Source organism: Pleurodeles waltl, chromosome 6, assembly GCF_031143425.1.
Source record: "Pleurodeles waltl isolate 20211129_DDA chromosome 6, aPleWal1.hap1.20221129, whole genome shotgun sequence".
NCBI classification, from domain to species: domain Eukaryota; kingdom Metazoa; phylum Chordata; class Amphibia; order Caudata; family Salamandridae; genus Pleurodeles; species Pleurodeles waltl.
The window spans coordinates 315227810-315239124 of NC_090445.1; positions in this window are offsets into that span (position 1 = coordinate 315227810).

Here is an 11315-nt window from a genome sequence, read left to right on the forward strand (position 1 = left end):
TGTTAACTCTTGATATTCATTGTGCGCTACCATTTCATGGCATCTACAAGGTAGCATTCGAATTGGCAAGACGCGAGATTCTTTTCTCATGCTTAATTCATGTTATTCATTGTGCGCTACCATTCCTTGGCAGTTACATGGTGGCATTCGAATCGGCAAAACCCGCGATTCGTTTTCTTGTGCTTTAACTCTTGATATTCATTGTGTGCTACCATTCCTTGGCAGTTACATGGTGGCATTCGAATCTGCAAGACGCGCAATTCTTTTTCTTGTGCTTTAACCCTGGATATTCATTGTGCGCTACCATTCCTTGGCAGTTACATGGCGGCATTCGAATCGTCAAGACGCGCAATTCTTTTCTCTTTCTTAATTCATGTTATTCATTGTGCGCTACCATTCCTTGGCAGTTACATGGTGGCATTCGAATCGGCAAAACGTGCGATTTGTTTTCTTGTGCTTTAACTCTTGATATTCATTGTGAGCTACCATTCCTTGGCAGTTACATGGTGGCATTCAAATCTGCAAGATGTGCGATTCATTTTCTTCTGCTTTAACCCTTGATATTCATTGTGCGCTAACATTCCTTGGCAGTTACATGGTGGTACTCAAATCGGCAAGACGTGCAATTCATTTCCTGTGTGTAATTTATGTTCCACATTGTACGCTACCATTTCCTGACATTTATTTGGGGACCTTCGAATTGGCAAGCCGCGCAATTCCTTTTCTGTGTTTAAAATCACGGTGTTCATTATGCGCTACCATTTTATGGCATTTACTTGGTGGCTTTCGAGTTGGCAAGTCGCGTGATTTATTTCTCGAGTCTAATCTGTGTTATTTATGGTGCACAATCATTCTATGGTATTTACTACCCATGTAAAAATCTGCAATGTGCGCAATTCATGTTCATGTTGAGAGAACAAAAAAGCCAGAGTTCTAGATGTAATGTTGTGTGTTCCTAATATGTTTCTCAAACACAATTCATATGATGGTTTAGAAATCATTCAGATTGTTTCCTGATCCTCATGCAAAGGATAATACTTGAATTTGAAAGTTGCATTTAACCTTTCTTGATTCTCTCACAGCTATCCAGTCATCTTGAAGTCTAGTCATTTTAAGTCTATCCTTAGGTTGTCCATGTTTTCAGAATGACAATGCTTAGAGTCATAGCCTAGTATTGATTCATATGATGTAATATTGATATTGTGTGTTTTAACCGTTTTGCTTCCTACAGGTCTCCTTCCCAGTTGTTCCCTTCCTAATCCCCTTCTCCCCACTTGGACACTCTTAGACTCAGTGACAATTCAAATCTGAGTATTGGAGCTGTCTTGTGGTGGAGGTGTTGGGAACGTGCACAGACCCCAAGGATCTGGTGACTCTGACAATAACAAGGCATGTTTGTTGAACAGCTCATGACCTAAGTGAACTGTGTTTAATGTTCTTCTCTTCTTGCTCGGAACGCATTATGATACAGGTCTTGCTATCAGGACAGCACTTATGAAATATCATTGCATGCTAGGTGTAGCAATATGTATTAAGAAATGTACTATCCTGTGTATGTGCTGCCCATGCCGGGTGGAAGATTCCACCTTACAATATGAGGCATGTAGACCATGTTTTGTAATTTCCTTCACTGTATTTTACTTGACCTTATGTACTGAGTTAGGAAATATTAACAGTAACAACTTCTGCAATGTTCGAGAAATTATCACGTGTTAAGATAGAGAATTAATGAGATGCACGAAAACGCCTTGTGATTTGCAGAAATAAAAGATTATGGGGGTCATTACAACATTGGCGGTAAAAGCCGCTTACAGCCGTGCAGAAGACCGCCAATACACCGCCGCGGCAATCCGCCATAGCTATTATGACCCACATCTCGGAATCCGCCGAAATTCAGACACCCACACAAGTCCGCCACACCAAAGGTCAGTGATAAACTGGCGAAAACAAATCCTCCACCGTCATGCCAAAAGAAACACGCCCATGCTATCATACCCACGAATCCACGTGGCGGTCTTTCAACTGCGGTATTCCATTGGCGGTACACACCGCCGCGCTCACAATACACACACATCTCCAAAACACCGTCACATTGGACAATTCAAAATACACACACCTGATACACATACAGACACCACTCCCGCACACCCAACACTATATAAAACACACACCCACATCACCCACAAACCCCTATGACCAAAAATCAGAGACAAAGGCGACAGACAGAGAGCACAGCAATAGACAACCCCGCCACACAGAGGCACACAACACCATCACCCACACAACATCCACGCACAAAAAACCACACACCACTACACATCACCACACTCATCACCACATACACCACCCCACACATCACCTACACCACCCCATGGCACGCCAAAGACACCCCAGGAGGAGCTCAGGGTTATGGTGGAGGAAATGGTACGGGTAGAGCCACAGCTATTTGGATCACAGGTGCAGCACACCTCTATAGCTAGGAAGATGGAGCTATGGCGAAGAATTGTGGACAGGGTCAACGCAGTGGGACAGCACCCAGGAAATCAGGAGGACATGAGGAAGAGGTGGAACGACCTACGGGGGAAGGTGCGTTCCGTGGTCTCCAGGCACAACATTGCGGTTCAGCAGACTGGCGGCAGACCCCCAGCTCCTCCCCCACAACTAACAACATGGGAGGAGCAAGTCTTGACCATTATGCATCCTGAGGGCCTCGGAGGAGTCGGTGGAGGAATGGACACTGGTAAGTCAAATCTTAACTATCATATCCCCTACCCTACCTGCATGCTATCACACCCCCCCACCCTCACCCCCTCCCATATCACTCCAACTCCTCACTTATGTACTAATAACACAAACCACACATCCCAACACCAAGCCCTGCATGACACAACAAAGAATGGACACCCATCACTAAAGCATGCCCACTGCACATACTCATAACACCCCCTAACCATCATCACACAAGCCCCCACACAGGAATGCTAGCACTGGGGTACACGCTCACCCACCCATTGCACACTATGACACACACACATGCAGTAATCATGCTTTTACACCTCTCAGGACCACTACCTAATGTCACCAGACAGGAGGGTCCAGACATCTCCACCCCACCCACAGAAGAGGCCCAAAGTGACGACAGCAGCTCTGGCCAACTGGATCCAGATGACCAGCCCGGACCATCGTGGGCCTCGGGACAGTCGGTTCCCCTCGCACAGGCACAGCCCAACACTGACCTTCCACCCTCTGGTAACACAAGCACAGCACCCACCCAGCGGGCCCATACCTCCGTCCCTAGGACACGTCAATCAGCTGTGTGTCCACCACTACAGGGAACCCAGGATAACCCACCACCCCAACAACAACAGGGACCTGGGGGCAGTGGTAGTGGGCACACAGTCCAGGGGACGGAGGCCCAGGAACACAGGGGAACTGGGAGGGCTGCTGTGCGACAGGGGGCGGATAGGCCAGGGGAACCCACTCTCCACGAGGCCCTCTTCTCCATCATGGGAGCATACCACCACTCCCAGGAGACGATGGCTACGGTCCTGCCCAAGTTTCAGGAGACCCAGCACATGCAGGAGGACCAGTATTTGGGCTTCAGGGAGGAGCTCAGAACCATCAGCTCCGCCCTGGGCACCATCGTAGGGGTGCTGAAGGACATACAGACCACCATGAGGGACACCGTGGCACTCCAAGGGGCCCCTGACACTAGCATGGACGATGAACTGCCTACCACCTCCGCCGGCGCTAGTGGACAGGACACCCCGCCACAGAACCACCATACCAGCACCCCACCCCCTGCAGATGGAGAACCACCCCGCAAGCGGTCCCTGAGATCCAGGGACAGGACAGAGCACGATGGCAAGACCCCCGCCAAGAAATGAGACCACCCTGATTGTCATCCCACTGTCCCACTTTGTTACCCCATCCAAATTCGAACTGCCCCAGCTCCACTTCCTATGCCCATATGGGCAGTGCACCTGTGAGACTAATAGACTGGACTCTGCCATGGACATTCCTCCACCATCCCCCCTCACCATTTTGCCACCCCCTCCAATAATTAGCACGTCAATAAACACCCTTGAACCACAAAACAATCTGGAGTCAGTCTGTGATTTAAAAAATTTGTATTATCTATGACAATGACAAAATCCTTTCGAAGATTGTAATGTAAACATACCTATGTCACACATCACAAGTCCATGAAGGATGCAAGCAGATGACACACATTGGTAACCACACCTGTGAAACCGTAATGGAAATGTACAACTCAGTTACCAAATACTGCTTCAAATTGACAGATAGGATAGAGGTAGAAGTGTGAAAGTAAATGTACTAGTAAAGAAATTGTTCTCACCTGTGTGTCACTGGAAATATTGCTGTATGACAGAGTCCCTGTTGTTAATGTCTTCTTCCTCAGCTTCCTCCTCATCACTGTCCACAGGCTCCACAGCTGCCACAACACTGTCATCTGGACCATCCTCCTGCAGAAAAGGCACCTGGCGTCGCAAAGCCAGATTGTGAAGCATAGAGCAGACGATGATGATCTGGCACACCTTCCTTGGTGAGTAGAATAGGGAACCACCTGTCATTTGCATGCACCTGAACCTGGCCTTCAGGAGGCCGAAGGTGCATTCGATCACCCTCCTAGTCCGCCCATGGGCCTCATTGTAGCGTTCCTCTACCCTGGTCCTGGGATTCCTCACTGGGGTCAGTAGCCATGACGGGTTGGGGTAACCAGAATCTCCTAATAGCCACACCCGGTGCCTCTGGAGTTGACCCATCACATAAGGGATGCTGCTATTCCGCAGGATGTAGACGTCAAGCACAGAGCCAGGGAACATAGCATTTACCTGCGAGATGTACTGGTCTGCCAAACATACCATCTGTACATTCATGGAATGATAACTCTTCCGGTTCCTATACACCTGTTCACTCCTGTGGGGGGACCAGAGCTACATGGGTCCCATCAATGGCACCTATGATGTTAGGGATATGTCCAAGGGCATAGAAGTCACCTTTAACTGTAGCCAAATCCTCCACCTGAGGGAAAACAATGTAGCTCCTCATGTGTTTCAGCAGGGCAGACAACACTCTGGACAACGCGTTGGAAAACATAGGCTGGGACATCCCTGATGCCATGGCCACTGTGGTTTGAAATGACCCACTTGCTAGGAAATGGAGCACTGATAGCACCTGCATTTGAGGGGGGATTCCTGTGGGATGGCGGATTGGTGACATCAGGCCTGGCTCCAACTGGGTACACAGTTCCTGGATTGTGGCACTTTCAAACCTGTAGGTGATGATTAAATGTCGCTCCTCCATTGTCAACAGGTCCACCAGCAGTCGGTACACCGGAGGATTCCGCCATCTCCTCACATGTCCCAGCTGACGGTGCCTAGGAAGGACAACAGCGACCACAGAGTCAACCAATTCAGAGGTATGTACCCACAGCTACACAGAACATGACACAAAATACAAAATACTTTCTGTATGTGTGTTGAGTCCAGGCCTAGGTATGTGTGACGCAGTTGCAAATGAAGCCATGTGGGCCCCGTAAATGTTGTATGCCTGACCTCTAAAGTGGTACAATGGGATGTGAGGTAACTGCGCTGGCGTTGTACACCGTTGCGGTAGGCAGTCGTAGACCGCGGCGCAATGCTGCATTGGTTAACATTGGACCCTATGGGTCCCAGGAGCCAATGACGAAGTGCGCCGGCAGTGATGATACGCACCGCCACGGACGTCACCACCGCGGACGTGACCGCCATTTTCTGTCTGTTCAATCACTCGATACCTGATCTTCGACAGGAGAGGACCTACACTGCAAGTGCTGCTGTGACCTCGGTCTGGAAGAGACAATGGCACGTGCGTCTGGGGAAAGGGCCCCTACCTTCACTGCACAGGAGTTGGAGAAGCTCGCGGACGGAGTCCTCCCCAGTACACACTACTCTATGGTCCTCCAGACCAACAGGTGAGTACGTAGGGTGCAAGTTGTATGGGCTATGCCTGGGTGGAGAGGGCTGGATGTAAGTAGGAAGGGGGCAGAGTTCAGCGAGCATGAAGGAGTGTGAATGTATGTGCCACCTGGCAAGGGCAGGGATGTGGGCCACTCACTTCGACGGTGCAGTTGTTAATGACTTCTCTTTTTCCCCTGTACATGTCATGTAGGTCAGCGCCCACCAGAAGAAGGATATTTGTCGTGCCATCGCCAAGGACGTCCGGACCCTGGGGTCCACCAGAGACGGAGCACCCACTGCCGTAAAAGATGGGAGGACATTCGCTGCTGGAGCAAGAAGATGGCGGAGGCTCAGCTGGGGATGGCCTCCCAACGTGGGAGGGGTGCCCGTCGCACCATGACCCCCCTGATGTTCCGGATCCTGGCGGTGGCCTACCCTGAGTTGGATGGGCGCATGAGGGCATGACAGCAGACACAAGGGGGGGAGTACACTCACATTCTCATGACTTTGCGCGCAGTGGAGGGTTCTTGGTGGGGGAGGAGGGCTGTGGGTTTCCCTAGGCCAGGGCGAGTTTCGTAGGCAAGGCCCCTCCGTAATGCAGGACATGTTGCACTCCACCTCTGTAGAGTGCCAAGTACAGGTATAGATGCCCCTGTGTCATCTATGTATGCAGATGTCCACCATAGCCATGTAGGCCATATCCCAGGAACTGCATCTGTAGAGCCCAAGAGCGCGGCGTAGTGCAGGGGGCTGCTGTGTCTGTATTGTCCGCCAACGGTAGCGGTAAGCCATGCACTCAACCTGTCATTCTTCTGTTTCCCCCCCCCTTTTTGTGCTCTCCCTGTTCTCTTGTGCATCAGCATCATCAGGCGGAGGTACAGGGGCACCGGAGCACGAAGGGGCTGCATCTCACATGGCCACAGAGGGCCACACCACGGACTCTGAATACAACAGTGGGACGGAGGGCGAGGGGAGCTTCACGGCGGTCACCGGATCAGCAACCAGTGACACAGACTCGTCCTCTGATGGGAGCTCCCTTGTGGTGGTGGCAAAATCTGTGCACACCACTTCTACAGGTACAGCCGCCACCGCCCCTACCAGCACTGCCCTCCCAGCAGCCCCTCAGCCTTCGCCCCGTGCCCGCTCACCCAGGAGGGTGGGCATCACCTTAACCCCAGACACCTCAGCCCCTGCCCCTGTCACACCTGCTGCCCTCAGTGAGGAGGCCATTGACCTCCTCAGGTCACTCACTGTTGGGCAGTCTACCATTGTGAATGCCATCCAGGGTGTTAAAAAGGAGTTGCAACACACTAATGCATTCCTGGAGGGCATTCATTCTGGTCAGGCTGCCCATCATCGAACCCTGCAATCTCTGGCCTCAGCACTGATGGCAGCCATTGTCCCTGTGTCTAGCCTCCCCCTCCAACTTCCTCCACCCAGACCCAATCCCCTGTACCTCAGCCTATCCCAAGCACACCATCAGACCAGCCTTCACACACCTCAACATACAAGGGCAGCTCAGGCAAACATAAGCACCACACATCCCACAGGCACTTACACAAGCATCACCCACATACAGACACAGCAACATCCACTGCCTCCACTGTGTCCCCCTCCTCGTCGTCTCCCTCCTCCCTCCCAGTGTCGTCTACACTCTCACCTGCATGCACTACCACTACAGCCACTAGGACTCGCACCAGAACACCCAGCACCACACCCCGCTCACCTGCACTCACCACCCCCTCTACCATTTACACGTCCCCTGTGTCCTCGCCCAGTGTGTCTGTGACGCCTCCTCCCAAAGTACACAAACGCAGGCACACACACAACCAACATCCATCCACCTCACAACAGCCTCCAGAACATGCACCTGCACCCAAAGCATCAAAAGTTACACCTCCTACAACCACCTCCTCTTCCTCCACTCCCAGACCCCCTCCAGCTACCCGTCCCAGTGTTCGTCAGAAACTTTTCCTGAGTAACCTTGACCTCTGTCCCTCCACCCCCCCCTCCAATTCATAGGTCCCATAGTAGCACCTCAACCAAAAAAAGTCCAGTACCAGTGGTGGCTGTTAGAGGTATGTGGAGTGCACCGGGCACCAGGGCAGCCAGTGTGACACAGAGCCAAAGCACTGCCAGTCCACCCCCTGTGAAGCACCAGAAATTGGACAGTGCCTGACGGGAGAGGGTGAAGAATCCTGCAGGCAAAGCCGCTCACAAGGGTCCTGGGGGGAGTTTCGAGTCAGCTGTGACTCCTCCCAAGGTGGGGAAGGGGCAGAAGAAGTCGCCAAAGTCTGGGAAGAGCAGCACGGCAGAGAAGGCCGCCATCCTCCCCGCAGCCCAGGACGCCACCGCCAGCCCCATCGTCACTGGTCCGGAGACCACCGCCAGAGTCAGTGCCCGGGAGGGCAGCACACATGTCACTAGTCCGGAGACCACCGCCAGAGTCAGTGCCCAGGAGGACAGCACACTCATCACTGCTCCGGAGACAACCGCCAGAGTCAGTGCCCAGGAGGGCCCCAGCAGCCACAGCCCCGCTGGGCAATGAGGGACCGCCATGGCACACACCGCTGCACAGGTCAGAGACAGCAAACTCAAGCACCGCTGAACAGGCAAAGCACCCTGAACAGGGCAAAGACTGCCATGGCAAGCACCGCTGAACAGGCCAAGCACCGCTGAACAGGGCAAAGACCTCCATGGCAAGCACCGCTGAACATGGCAAGCACTGCTGAACAGGCCAAGCACCACTGAACAGGGCAAAGACCGCCATGGCAAGCACCGCTGAACATGGCAAGCACCACTGAACAGGCCAAGCACCGCTGAACAGGCCAAGCACCGCTGAACAGGGAAAGACCGTCATTGCAAGCACCGCTGAATATGGCAAGCACCGCTGAACATGGCAAGCACCGCTGAACAGGCCAAGCACCGCTGAACAGGACAAGCACCGCTGAACAGGGCAAATACCACCATGGCAAGCACCGCTGAACATGGCAAGCACCGCTGAACAGGCCAAGCACCACTGAACAGGGCAAAGACCGCCATGGCAAGCACCGCTGAACATGGCAAGCACCGCCAACTCAAGCATTGTTAGCCCATGTGCAGCAGGGGCAGTGACGGAACTGGGACCGTCACGGGGAGCGTGATGCACTGTGGGCACCAGTCCCCCTCCAGAACCAGTGGAGAACAGCATCCACTCCGTCTGTCCTTAACAGGATGAAGCACTCTGGGCACCAGTCCCCCTCCAGAACCAGTGGAGAACAGCATCCACTCCGTCTGTCCTTAACAGGATGAAGCACTCTGGGCACCAGTCCCCCTCTAAAACCAATGTAGACTGTTATCCACTTGTGAGATTGTGGCTTTGCACTCCCCAGGATAATACAGTGGGCAAACCACCCACTGCAAAGACTTGTGAGACTGTGGCTTTGCACTCCCCAGGATAAAACAGTGGGCAAACCACCCACTGCAAAGACTTGTGAGACTGTGGCTTTGCACTCCCCAGGATAAAACAGTGGGCAAACCACCCACTGCAAAGACTTGAGAGACTGTGGCTTTGCACTCCCCAGGATAAAACAGTGGGCAAACCACCCACTGCAAAGACTTGTGAGACTGTGGCTTTGCACTCCCCAGGATAAAACAGTGGGCAAACCACCCACTGCAAAGACTTGTGAGACTGTGGCTTTGCACTCCCCAGGATATATCAATGGGCATGGAGCCCCGTCGTGGATCTAGCGTGGTGCAGTCCTCCGGCTGAGGTGCCCCGCCTTCCCTTCCCCCTGAGGTGCCTGTTGTATTTCTATCTGATGCCCCAGCAGTGTTCTCTCCGTTTCTGGACAGGTATCGTGTGTGGGCCTCGCCCATTCACTTTGGGCCCAGTGGTCCACGGACATTTAAATGTGCATACCTGCACTACTAATCGTGATGTATATATTTGGAATGTGTATATATTTATGTATATATGTGCTTACTGTATTTTGATACATTACAATGGTTGTAGTTCATTTCCTTTTGTCTTTGCATTCTTCCGGGGGGGTTGTTCCTGAGATGTTTGGTAATGCATTGGTGTGTGTGTTGTAGTGTGCGAGGGTCGGGGTGGGGGTGGGGGTGTTGCGTGTGTGTATCCCTGACTTTTGCCTCCCCCCTCCTCTATGTCGTAGGTGCAGTACTCACCGTTGTCTTCAGCGCCGCCGTTGCTGATGTTCGTAGAGGAGCAGGAACACAATTGCAGGTAGTATTTGGAGTTCCGGCTCCATGGTGCCCTCCTTCCTCGTGGAGTGTGTTCAGGTGAGCGTTTTCCCATTGCAAAAGCTGTTTCCCCCGTGTTTTTATCCACGGAGAATCCACCCCGGAAAAGGTGGCGGATTGGCCTGTTGTAATTCTGTGGGCGGTACTTTGTCTCCCGCCTGTCTGTTGGCGGTGACCACCGTGCTGCTTGTCTGTACCGCTGTGGCGGTCGGAGTGTTAAAGTGGCTGTCTATGTTGGCGGTTTCCGCCACGATCATAATTCCCTTTTTTGTTCCTCCGGCCTATTTGCGGTATTACCGCCGCTTTAACACCGACCGCCAGGGTTGTAATGACCCCCTATGTATGACTTCCTTAATTTGGACTACTTGGCCCAGGCTTTTCAAGCCAGTAGTCGTCGTGCATATAAATAAAATATCTTTCTTTACTCTTACTGGGCTGGTTGGTCTTTGGATTTTGTTCCTGAATCTAAAAGGCTTCGACAGTGCCACATGTTTTCTTGCCAATAGTGTCCATCCATTTGCTCTACCGATCTGGAGGAGCCGTGGATTCTAATTTTTAAAAGTCCAGATCTCGTTGAAGAGGCCAGTACTTCTTTAAATGTCTTGGTGTAGCCGATTTTACTGTGACTGGTGTCACAAATTTTTCCTCAACAATGTCCATAAGACCTAGGAGAAGAGGAAATAGTAGTGTTGGAGTAGATCTTGGATGGAGCGCTTCCAAAATTCATTGACAGTGTTTGTTGTATCAACCTTGATATTAAGTTTTGATGCACCTCTTAGTAGAGCATCTTGGAAAGTAATGATGTCATCAACCGCAGAAACCCTAGTTGGAGACTGAGGTGGAGAAGTAAGTGTTTACAATAATAGTGAGGTGGAATGCAGAGACTTTGACCTTGATCTTGAGGGGGTCATGGACTTTTCATGAGAATATGATTGTGGTAGGGAAGACCTAATTGGAGATGGAGATTTCCATTTCTGAATTGGAAGCATAGATGTGGACCTACAGAATTGTTGTACAGGAGACAAATCTAGAGGTCATAAATGATACTATAAAGGATAACCTGCAGGTATTTTTGGTCTTATAGACAGAAATCCTGTGTCCTTTTGAGGA